Genomic DNA, 12937 nt, shown 5'->3' with positions numbered 1-12937 from the left:
ACAGTAACCACCTTACAAACAATTCAACATACAAACAGCCGTCCAGAACGTAACTCGTTTGTAAGTGGGATGGTGCCTGTAAGTTAAGATTCATCCCACATAATATCAGTTTCAAACAGCTTGCATGTATTCATGACATTACAACATTCATTCAAAAGGAGGTAATCCTATTACTGGAAAATACAGGTCATACAGTCAAGTGTGATTACTGAGGCTCAGACACTAAACCCACTCAACACTGGCTTAAGCTCAACACTGGCTTAAGCTTTAGATGAAAGGTCAACTGCACACTCTTTTACACCCCTGTGGACATGCAGACCATAATCACATTTTGTTATTCAAAAGAAGGTTTTCCTATGTTTTGGTGTGTGTTCTCAATGTTTCTGGTGCTCAATTTGGTAGTAAATCAGTAGTTCTAGAGACACTGCACGCCCCATTTGCTTATATCCTGCAATGTTGGGGACCACAGTAGGAAACCAGGACTTTTTTGGGGAGGAAAACACAACCAAATGGAATACAGGGGCCTAATCTGCTCTAACCTGACCAAAAGAACTGTAAAATAAAATAAATAAGAGGTTGCAACCTAACCAACCAAGGGCACCTGTTTCTTACCTGGCCCCATTGGATGTCCCCCCACCTTAACCTAACCTAGGATGCTGGGTCCCTACCTGGTGAGCAAGGCTGGGGCCTTTGCCATCCTTGACCTCCTAACCTCAAATAACCTAGTGCTTGGCATCACTTAGAAATATTCAATAAACATTAGACACTGAAAACATTTAATAATTAGAATGAGAACTTGCAGAAGTATCATGGGGACATTTAATATATCCCTGTATCCCCATAATTGCATTAGTGTATGTATGGGCAGTTCAGTATCTCTAAAACTACTAATACGACACAGATAAGAACATTAGAATCTTTCAAAACCTGAGCTTGAAATTTTGCACAAAATAAGATTTAAAACCTGCCATTTTGCAATAAATTCTAAAACCTGATAAAATAATATAAAATAATATAGAACATAAATTGTACATCTGAACTACAGGAGTCATTACTAAAGACTGAACCTGGCTTTTTCAAGCATGACCTGACATCAGTGTTTGTGAAAATTTGTTATAGGGTTAGTACCTGTTGTCAGATAACTAATTGTGACACTGAAGGTGACTCATCTGCCACAAAGTACCTGTGACACTTTGTGACATATGATTCACCTGCCACAAAGTGTCAAAGGTACTCACAAATTGCTTACAAATTATACAAGACATAACTGAAAGATTCCACATAGGCTACCCTCTACCTATTCTTAACTAATATCAAGATAAAATGCTGACTTTAACAATACAGTTTCTATGACCATAATATGTTCCTTAACTTCATTAGCAACATAAAATAAAAATGGTATAAAAATGAATGAAAACAGTAACTTTTGAGTTCATGTAAGAACCCAAAATCCCATAGGTTGGGTTAAGTGGAAAATATTTATAATTAGCCTGAACAAAGTATCTGTATTTTTGTAACGTTTAAAAGATGAAAACTTTTAGTATTTTTGTAATTTCTAAAACATTAAAACATCTATTTGAGTGTTATTATAATAATGAACAACTATTTCCACAACTCAACACTTGGAACAGACCTCCACTGAGATGTCAATCTGCTGATTGGCCTCATAAATAGATAAATGGATTTATAACCCCCAACCCACCTCAATGGTTAGTATACGAACCCCATAAAAAGAACAACCTCATGGCTACAGGTTCTGTGCAGAACTCAACAGACACAGGGATTACCCTAATTAACATCACAGACTGTGATTATGCAATAATGCACTCAAGTCAAAATACAGTAGCCTATATAGTTTTTTGGTAATTCTAAGGAGGAGCTCCTCACTGAGATATTGTTTATTAATAAAGTGAAAAAAGCTTCCTAAAAATGTTGAGAGTTGATTTCGTCATACTTAATAAGAAACACATTTCGTTTAGGGCTATGATCAAATAAATAGGCAAAGTTATAACCTCCACAGGCACACAAGGCAATAGGTACTAGGCCTATTCCATACGAAGACTTCCTCTGAAACAACAAAAGTACTAAACCAGGCCTAAATTTCCTTTACCAAATTCAATTTTCAGTCTTCATTAAAGAAAATTAATAATTACAAAACGAGTTCCTCACACAAGCTTATATCCACCCTGGAGCAATCACCAACTCGTTCTAATGGCAGTCCAGTGATGCCAACCACCGTCCTCCATAGTTCCCTCAACCCTAAGGCAGAAATTTCCCAGAAGTCCTCATTTCTTACGTTGTTGACATTATAAACACATGAAATTAAACTATAAAAGTACATTTCAGAAAGTCACAAAGCAGCAATACAGGCTCCCTAAGTATTTAATTCAAATAAAAAAAATATTATTACATTATAAATTCACTGTATTGGACCTGTGGGTATGAAGGAGAAATTGCATCAAAATGGACAGTTCTCCTGCAAGGGTGGACCTTTAAAAAAAATAGTTTCTTTTTTTTCTTTCAATAAGGCTGCTTGAATTTCTATTAAAGGTATCGTCTATGGTAACTTGACCACCTGCAATTTATCAGAACGGCTAATTTACATATACAAAGCTTGTATATGTAAATCAGTTTTTTTATAAATTGCATCGAATACTGAATATCACTCAAAGCTTCCAACTTTCCGAAATTTAGTGACATTTTCCCCATCAGGGATTCCAGGCCACTGATTCCCTAAATCTGGGGAAAATTTCCCCAGGTTGGCAACACTGCTCAGTCAAGGCTCACCCAAACGTCTATTATAATGGTCCTTCTTTGACCAAAGGAGTCTTGCCCGACTGCTATGAAATTTAAGACTTTACTGTGCTAAACTAAATTCAAAATTACAGCATAAAAATATACGATAACATGACAGGTGTTGAGTAGCTTCTTCTTCTACTGCCTCTGTGGTAGGACAGCAACGCTGCAGGTCTACAACAGACACAAAATCAAACCTCGTTTTCAGTTAATTACTCGGCCATTTCCTCCTCAAACGGCCAATGCTTATTCAGTCAGTGAATATACATTCGGTATATCTAAATATGTGTATTCACCTCTTCACAAGACCAGGAAGGGAGTGAAGGGCCTGGGGAAAAAGAGGCATTCTATGGCTGCATTGGACGACATGAAAGGATAGTTGCCAACTTGCCAGTTCATTCAATTTGATATATTTCTGTTCTGCCTAATGCATCAGTTTGTGAGCTCTCTCCTGCGTCCAAACTGTTGACTTCCATTCAGCGCATTTTCATATTATTCATTCAAGAGCTACAACATACATTGAGACTTTGTTAGACGACTATAGGCAAGTTGGCAACACCTGGAGGAAAAGGAAGGAAGTAATGGTTTTGAAATGGGAAGGGGTTTATGGACTAAATGCACCATTGCCTCAAATTTTACCAACACTAGTCTGAATGCACCATGTACCATGGTCCGAATGCACCAGTTATCTGGTCCCAGTCCCAATGCCCAACTTAATTCATATAACACCTGCTCTTTGGGGAACTATATACTGTATTTTCATTTTGCAGGATTATTTTCTTTGATATAATGAATCGTTTACAAAGTCTGAATACAATAAGAATATTACAAAACCAGCAAATATATTATGCTACAAGAAGATTAAAACTAACCAGTTAAATGCATTATTCCTATGGCTAATGCACCAACTTAATTCACATAGTACCTGTTCTTTGGGTAACTATATATATCACTTTGCAGGATTATTTTCTTTGATAAATAAATCGTTTTAAAATTCTGAATAAAAATAGAACATTACAAAACCAATAAACAAATTATGCTTTGAGGAGAGGTTTAAAACTTTCCTACCTCTTGATTTAAACTACAAGCCTAACTGTTTCTGAATAAAAACAGAATATTATAAAACCAACAAGACACTTTAGGGTTCTGCCAGAAAAATTCATAGCCTATAGACTAAGCTGGGATACATAAAATAAAATACATATATCAAATATGATAAAAAGGGAGAATGATATAAAAGCTTTAGTAAAGAAATAAGACTCTCTATTCTTTAAATTACCTAATAACTACTTTTAACAAGCTAAAAACTTTGAGATTTAACCAGTTTCTAGTAAGAATGACAAAAATTTGATGATTCAGAATCAACCGGGCAACAAGCGCATTTTTATGCAGCGTGGTGCATTCAGACTATTTACAAAATGGTGCATTCAGATTAAGTGGTTGGTGCATTTAGACCTGGCTGGTGGTGCATCCGGTCTAGGCTAATGGTGCACTCGGTCTGGTGCATTCAGGCAATGGTGCATTTTGTCTAGTTTCCGTGGGAAGGAAATAAACACTTTGGAATCTCACCAGGACTACACAACACTCAAGCCATAAATGTGCACTTGTAATAATAATAATAATAATAATAAATAATAATAATAATAATAATAATAATAAATAATCAACATACTAGAAAGCCATAGGAATGTGACAGCATTTATTTTATATAATTAACTAAATTTCTAAATTCTTCAGACATGCACAAACGCTCATCCTGCTTCGAGTTGCCAAGTACGACTGGTATTTGTCGCCTCAATAGATTTTCATGACTCTGAATTTTTTTGATCTCTCTAACTCTCTCTCTCTCTCTCTCTCTCTCTCTCTCTCTCGTAGTGAGAGATAAAGACTTTCATCCAGCAATCCTATTCTCCTAAGTGAAACATCGCAGCAATTATAACAAAGTTGAGTAACATGAAGCATTGGACGTGAACCATTTGAATGATTGGTTTTCTTTTCTCTTTTATTCCCAGGGCGAGCAATCGGGGTATAATGGAGGATTAAATAGTGAAAGGAAGACCTGCCAAAATATCATTATTTCGGTCATGGCTTTACTTTGTTGCTTATATACATTTATATAAGTAATACACGGATGAGTTGTGTTAGCATATAGGTCTAGAAGCCGTTTGAAACGCTTCACTCTCAATACGGAAAACCTTAATGAGATGAATAAATTGATAATGAAATGAATGAACTGATAATGGAATGAGTAAACATTTGAATACCGCTCAAAATCAAAATGAGAGGCCAAATGAACTAACGGCTCACACACTTCAAGAGGTGGGTCAGCTATGACCTCGAAACCTCTCGAACTCATCAGGAATAAAAGATAATTCAGCTCCTCCCTCACTTCCTTTTCTGTTCCAGTTGAACGAAGAAGAAGAAGAAGGAAGGGAAGGGGAGGCAGAAGAAAAATATCCATCACATCAGCCATCTCAGGAAGAAGAGGGGAAGGAGGAGGAGGGTAGCAGGCAGCCATCATGCCATCCTGTAATTGATCCCACCTCCACAGCCACCCCAACCACCGCCCATTCCCCCCACCCCAAACCCTAACCTCAACAACACCTTTGTCCATCCACCCCACCCACCACACCATCTTCCAATTACCTCAGCTTCATAATGTGCATTCAGCATCACTTTTATCACCCACCACAACATACTACAGTAATTCTAAGGAAGAGCTCTGCACGCTATATAGATTATTAAAGATTTTTAAAAAATAAACAATATATAGAAAAGGGTGTATTGTATGATGTAGTACAGGTGTGATAACTTCTAAAATTTTACCGAAATAATGTGAGAAATTTACTGCCTTTTCTTTGTTTTTACGCAGAGAAGCTCCGAGGGACGCCAAGGTTAGTATCAATCTGCCCTCGACCATCAACGTCAAAACAAACAAAAGACGGTCACTGTCCACTCTCACGTTGTTTCAAATTTCTCAAACTACATTACTTGTACTGCATCCTACACAAAGTTTTCTATGGTATTCAGTGAAAGAAATTAATAAACAACATCTCCGTGGCAAGCTCTTCCTTAGAATCCCCAGACTTCTCACAACATATTATTTTCGGCCCCTCAGTTGCAAAGACACCTTCTCCCATTGCACGTAACTCTAACTATCGAGATATATCCTCTGCAAACGACTCTTGCTAGGGAATCTTATACAACCTAAACATTCTGGGTCTAGGATGTGGTCACTTTGTTTGGTCATAGGACATGTTTGTGGTGATAAATGAGGATATGGCTGTGGGATTTAAATAACATGCTGGTTTCAGTTGCAAAGACCCAGAGGGGTTTTATTTAAAGCTACTGGTTTACATATCTGCCACTAGAGAGCAGAATGCAAGTTATATTTTAAAATAAAATGGTTTGAGCTTAAGTTTACCTTTTCTTTTAATATTATATATCTAAAAAGCCACAGAACATAACACACTTTCCATCACCAAATTCTATGGACAACTGGCCTAGCCTCGACTAAATAAAAAGGTAACCAAACATCAATTCTGCAACAATTGTAATGAGATTTTATGGGGAACAGTTTTCCCTAAAGAATAACACTGCATTTCATACTCACCTACTTTGGCCCATACCATAAACTGGAGTGGGGCTGAGCTGGTTTTCAAAGTAGTTGTTTGTACAAAAGGAAGATGCTGGAATCTGCTATCATCAATCAAACCAACAATAAGAACCTGTCAGGGGACATTGGAAATCAAATGACAGCGATGGGTTAATCCTCGAGCATCTTCTTAAGAAGGTGTTTCAGAAAATACGACCACCGGACGCATCGCCAGACGGAGCTAACGAAGCCAAAAATCACAAGGGAATACCTTAATTTCCATCCTTCCTGGGTCAATGGCCACCTGCATGCCAACGAGACTTGCTGCCACACCTACATATGTTATGTGTATATACACCTTGTATCTATCATCTGTTCATATTTTACCAGTGAACAGGGGCACAGAAGGAAGTGCTCGAAATATATGGTTGAAATGTTCATACAACGTTTTATGGGCCTTTTTATTTTCACATTATGCTGTCATATTACAGTAAAGACATTCATATATATATATATATATATATATATATATATATATATATATATATATATATATATATATATATATATATATAAGCAACATTAGACTTATCCTTCTCGTGGTCAGGTCAGGAACGTAACCTCGTTCCGATACTCTGGATGCGGGTTCGAATCCTGCTACGGACATCAGAATAATTTCATATTTATTGCATTTGGATCTAAGGTTTTTGTAGTGACGAGCGTATCCAAAAGGTATGAAGAATTCGAGAATTAAAAAGGCCATTGTAGTTACTGCAGTGACACAGGACCTGCAGTTTAGTTAGAGAGAACAAAAGACCTGTCACATTGAGAAGACTTCCAACCAGGAAGAAAAGACCTTTTGATACTGAAGGCTATTCTGGATTTTGGGGAACAAGATCATATCTTCCTTTCCACTTCGTCTTCTTTGAGGCTCGGAGTCCAGAGAGAGAGAGAGAGAGAGAGAGAGAGAGAGAGAGAGAGAGAGACTAGGTGCTTGGATTTAGTTCGTTTACAAAAATATAAAACGGATGAAAAGATATAAAAAAAATAACTCAGACATTTAAGCTAAAATCAAATTAGCTTCATAATAAAAAAAGAAATCAGAAAATTATGTTAAAATACATCACCTTAAAAAGAAAGAAGGAAGTATTACAATGCATCCCCTGCAACCTGCAAAGGAGGTCTTCCGAAGAATGTCGTGCAAAGAAATCCAGAGAAGCATTGACAGGCACTAATTTTTTCTTCTTGTTTATTTTTCTGGAATCTCACGTAAGAATGCCACAGCTGAACTGGGTTAGGCCTCGTAGTCGATAGACGAGGGATGGGGAATTGGAATCTGAGCAGAATTTTGGATTTTAAAAAGAAAAATATTCATCTCTATAAATGAAGATATTTCGGATATTCTGGAGGTCTCATAGTTTTGACATGTCCTGTAGATTCTCAAGAGAGTAATAAGATAGATACATCATGCACATTCACAAACACAGATGATAAAGTAAAAGTAAAAAAAAAAAAAATAGATGAAGAAACGAAGAAAAAAAAAATCATCCACCGAGGCTGATAATGAGTTCGTGAGTTCTAACACATTTCCCTTTGTGTGAGCCTGATGGAGACATTGCCGGGATAAAAGTTAAAAGTTGCACCATTTTCCCCCCAAAAAACAAACTGTGTAATGGACTTGACTTCCTCTTCCACTCAGATGGATTCGAGTGAGAGGTGAGGCCTTGTCTGATATGAAAAGTCCTTTTCTGTTTTTCTCCCGTTGTAATGTATCGGAAACTATAATATCCTTTTAACGCGAAATGTTCATCTGAATATCTGCTCCACAGATACTTGCATTTTACTGAACAATATTCTAAATGTAGGTTTTGTGTCACACTTAGTTTTTTAATCACTTTCCCCACTATGAAATCAGGTGCGTCTAACACTTTCTCTTTCTATCAATTTGCAGCTTTTGTTTCGAATTTTATTTTCACTATGACAGTTTAATATTTATAAATCGGCTTAGTTGGAATTTCGAAAAGGAATATAAGGCAAAACCAACAAACTGGACAAGTAAAGGAAACCTGTGAAATATCACTTTCCAATTGTTTTGTCAAACGATATTTGCATACCTAAATATTTAACTTTAATTGACAGTTGTGTGTGTGTATGTATATATATATATATATATATATATATATATATATATATATATATATATATATATATATATATATTCAAATGTATCACTACAATATTCTTTCTGTTTATAAATGTATATATATATTGCTGCCTCTGATGTATATACAGAACTGAATAATGTATGTTATTGTAATATATATATAAATATATATATATATATATATATATATATATATATATATATATATATATCCCCTTTCAAATTTCATATTCTTTATGTTTCAAAATGTATTAGCTTTGGATTCATATAATGTATGCTATACAATAAATATATATTGTTGTTATGTGGGTTTATATATACATATATTATATATATATACATATATATATTTCTCAAAGTCAATAAAGCCTCTCATAAAACAAAGGAACGTATTTTAATCTACATATTTTGCTTCGCTCCAGTCGCCAGGAAAGTATTTACTTTCAGGGAATGTAAACACAAGGCCCTTGTCCTCCAGAAGAAATAATTTCTTCAGCCCCTTTCCTCCGAGTGAGGAACCCACCTGAGCTTCTTCTCTCCCTCTGGGGCTATGAAAGGAAAAGCCCTTTAATATAATAATAATAATAATAAATGACATAAAACTTTAGATGCTCTGAGGAGGACAATCCAAAGACTCATGATGTGGGATTCTGCTCCTTCCACTTGGAGTCTTCTTTGCCTCAGAACGGTGATTGGGACGTTTGCTTTAACGATGATGACTACTGGTTTGCTTTTCTCTTTCTTCGGGGAACTGAAAGCTGGATTGGGGGTAAGTTGCGCCGAAGGCTAGCTGCTTGTGAGTCGTGAAATAAAAGTTTTTTAACCGAAATTTTGACGTCTTGATTTTTGTATCGAAACTAAAGGATATGCCAGTTCTCGTATGTAATAAAAGATAATGCATTAGCTTCTCTTTTCACAGACTGAACAGGTGTGTTATGATCAAGATATGATCTTTATATCGAAACTAAATGACTTGTCAGTAAACATTTCTAATAAATGATAATGCATTAGCTTCCCATCTCTTAGGCTGAATATGTACTGTATTACGATCAAGATATCTCATTCCGTTTTCTTGTTCTCTCTCTTATTCATGTAAATAAATTCATGTTTTCTGGGGTTTCATCATCATCATCATCATCATCATATCACTCCTCATCATCTACTCCAACTCCGTGCGCAGCAAAGGGTCTGTAAGACTCGGCCTCTCATCTCCTTCCTGTGCTTTGTCTTCCACAAATCTCCACTCGCCTCCAGCCTCCCTTCTCATAGCCTTTATCCAATTAGGTCTGGGTCTTCCATCTCTCCTGGTGCCCGCAGGTGCCTAGGTGACTCTACCAATCTCTGTTCCCCCAGGGGTTGGGCGACAGACATATCCAAGCCATCTCTGTTACCCTTTCATCATTATCTCATCTCCATATGGAACTTCCCTCATTTCCTTTATGGCGTCATTTCTACTTGTATCCTGCCATTAGACTCCTAATAATCTTCTTAAAGCTTTATTCTCAGATCGATAAAATCCTTTAGATCTTGTTCCATTCCCGAATAAGATTCACGTCAGTATAGCAATACAAACCGTACTTTCTTTTGCAGTTCGATGGGAAATGAATGATAAATGACCCAACTTGGATTGCTAATGGATAGCTAAAGGACGGACACTCACTTCACACTAATAGTTTTTAATGGTAATGGAGTTATGTCTATTTTTCATTAACAAAAATATATCAAACGTTTGAATCAGTTTCTTCTTCTTCTACATCTCGTGTTTGAAAACTCCAAAGAAAATCACTCTTATTTTCCCAAGGGCGCTAATGATTGTGCAGTATTTGTATCACTGTTAAAGAACGAGTTAATTTGGAAAGTCTTTTTAAAATCATGGTTTGGATCAATTTCCATAAAAACCTCCGCGATTTCACGAGTACTGAAACCTTACAGACATCAGTTTTCTTCTGAAATGAATTCGTTCCTCCTTTTTCGTTTTCTAAGAGCAAGGAAGTATTCTGAAAACAGAGCAGAAAGACAGGAAGCGTCAAATTATTCAAAATTAGAAGACTTCTTTTTTTCTGAATTCTTGCAGCTCGGCCACCTTTCATCAAGGCTGCAATAACAATAAAAAAAATGCTAAGTGTTAGGTCCGGGTCCCGGTCTGATCGTATAAAATTTGTTAATTTATGAGCTCCAAGAACTAATGAATATTAATTCCCAATGCGTAAAGACGATTACAGTTCATGCATTCAGTAATGACAAGAAATATCAGTAGTCTTCATTCACGATTCCTATTTTGATTTTCCTAAAGCTTCTAGGAACGACAGAAAGCTCTCCATTTCTTCAGTGGCCGACGAATTCCGAGAGAAAGTAAAAGAGAAAGGAAAGAGAAGGTATCTAAATCACCAAAGAGGTATTAAATTCCAGTTCGCTAGAAAGGAGATTTGAATCTACAACAAAAGCAAGAGTTATCAGAAGACTTGCATTATTTCCTAAGTGAATAATTCCCTGTACCAACGAGGTTCAGTTTACCTGGGGAGGGAGTGGGAGAGACAAACAGTGAAGTATGAGCAAACAAAGATTATTAATGCTCATGGGAAGTAAATGGACGATGTAAACATCTCCTTTTTCATATCAGATGAGTTTCCTTCGTGTTCCCAAATCCCAGCAACCGGAAACTTTAAGACTACTGGAAAAAATATTAATGATATGCAAGTTGTTAAGTTTAGTAATGAACGGAAATAAATACGTAGATAATTCTACGAAAACGTGAATGACCCAGTAATTGATACAGTACACTGCTCGTATTACTATTAAGTGATCTTTCCCCAAAGAAAAATGAAACCAGAAAAAGAGAGAAACTTTAACAACAAATAAACTATGCTGATGCAGCCATGATTTCTAATGAAACATATTTACCAGAGGGTCGCCCTCCAAGTATTATTATTATTATTATTATTATTATTATTATTATTATTATTATTATTATTATTATTATTATTATTATTATTCTGAGTCAGTTCCCTTGTACAGCGTAAACTAGCAGATTACAATAAACTACAGAAGAGAATTGAACCACAAGACTCAGGTGTTTTCTGCGAATTCGATCCCATTTGCAGGAATTAAACTGCAATATACAGAGGATTGCTGTCTATGGAGCCCCTACCTGTATCTCCTGAATATGCAACACAAAGCACCCAGTTTCAATCAAATTAGAGAATAAATATTTTTCATGAAAAATTATGCAATGATTATTTTTCCCATTATCCAGAGCTTGACTTTTCTTGCATTGGAAGCAATAGATAATCAAGATAAACTGACGACAAAAACTCCTTTGAGTAAAATCACCTGTAGAGGAGAAGCAGGTATATTCCTTGGTTTTTATATTTTATTTCATCCTAAAGTATTTAGCTTATACAGTTATTAACATTAGAGATGTAAAGTTTCTCATTTCGACTTTATTGCAAAATTATTATGCGTTGCAGAGGAAATACAGTGGAATGCAAATGCAATTTCTAGCACAGCACAATAGCAAGAAGCGCCATGAAGAATACATATAAATTTCGTTTTTTGTATTTCATTTATTGAAAGAAGTCTTAATCAGGGTTTTTTGCTCACGATGATTTATCATGTAAAATCTTTGTGTATTTCAGTTTCCGTGGAACAGAATGAGACTTAAGAGGCAAACAAACACAAAAAAAAAAAATAAAAAATAAAAATAAACATAGAAAGAATACAAGAGCTCCCACTATTTTTGGCTTCAAAACAAGCCAAACTTTTTTTTTTATTTTGGGCTGTGTATCTCATGATCTGAGGTTTTACGAATCTCATTCTCTACCTTTCCAAATCGTGCAGAATGATCGTTGGTTAAATAATCAGTTTTATGTCAGTTATATATATATATATATATATATATATATATATATATATATATATATATATATATATATATATATATAACTATAATATTGATAGCTCTCAAGCAGGATGGCTATAAAATTGTTTGCCATTTATAACACTACATGGATTATAATATATATATATATATATATATATATATATATAAACTATATATATATATTTATATATAACAGCTGTTCATACCTTCCACATAGATAGGAAAACGTAAAAAAACACCTTAAACTGAGTCTTGGCGAAAGAAGAGAGGAGAAGAAGAAGAAGAAAAAAGTGAGGTTTTGTTGATCAGGCCAGAGTGAGGTTTGTAAATCATCGTTTTGTTTATGTTGTGTCCTCTCTCCTCCTTCGAGTTAATGAAGTACTGTTTTCAGAGTTCTTTGGAAAGTCATTTGTTTTTCAAAAATTATTCTTGGCTGAAGAAAGAACCCTAAAAGCCTTATGGTCTGTTTTGTTTACATATAAACAAGATATTTGAAAAGGCA

General features: G+C 35.5%; 2 long non-coding RNA genes across 7 annotated transcripts in view; one reads left to right on the top strand and one right to left on the bottom strand.

Moving 5' to 3' along the window:
• LOC136846445 (uncharacterized) overlaps window positions 1-12937 on the top strand; it is a 798351-nt gene that overhangs the window by 404309 nt on the left and 381105 nt on the right. The window lies entirely within an intron of this gene.
• The window catches only part of LOC136846446 (uncharacterized), a 143931-nt gene that overhangs the window by 101558 nt on the left and 29436 nt on the right, over window positions 1-12937 (bottom strand). The window contains exon 1 of one of the 4 annotated variants that reach the window (XR_010855397.1): window positions 2170-2303. The exons of 1 other annotated variant lie outside the window; for it this stretch is intronic. This is a non-coding gene — a long non-coding RNA (uncharacterized lncRNA). Of the gene's footprint in view, window positions 1-668; window positions 742-2169; window positions 2304-12937 lie in introns of those variants that run through there. 2 more of the 4 variants (XR_010855399.1, XR_010855398.1) reach the window with 2 other exon arrangements.

This window comes from Macrobrachium rosenbergii, chromosome 15 (genome assembly GCF_040412425.1).
Source record: "Macrobrachium rosenbergii isolate ZJJX-2024 chromosome 15, ASM4041242v1, whole genome shotgun sequence".
Lineage (NCBI taxonomy): Eukaryota > Metazoa > Arthropoda > Malacostraca > Decapoda > Palaemonidae > Macrobrachium > Macrobrachium rosenbergii.
Note: the sequence above shows the minus strand (reverse complement) of the source record. Positions and strands in the feature narration are given on the sequence as shown.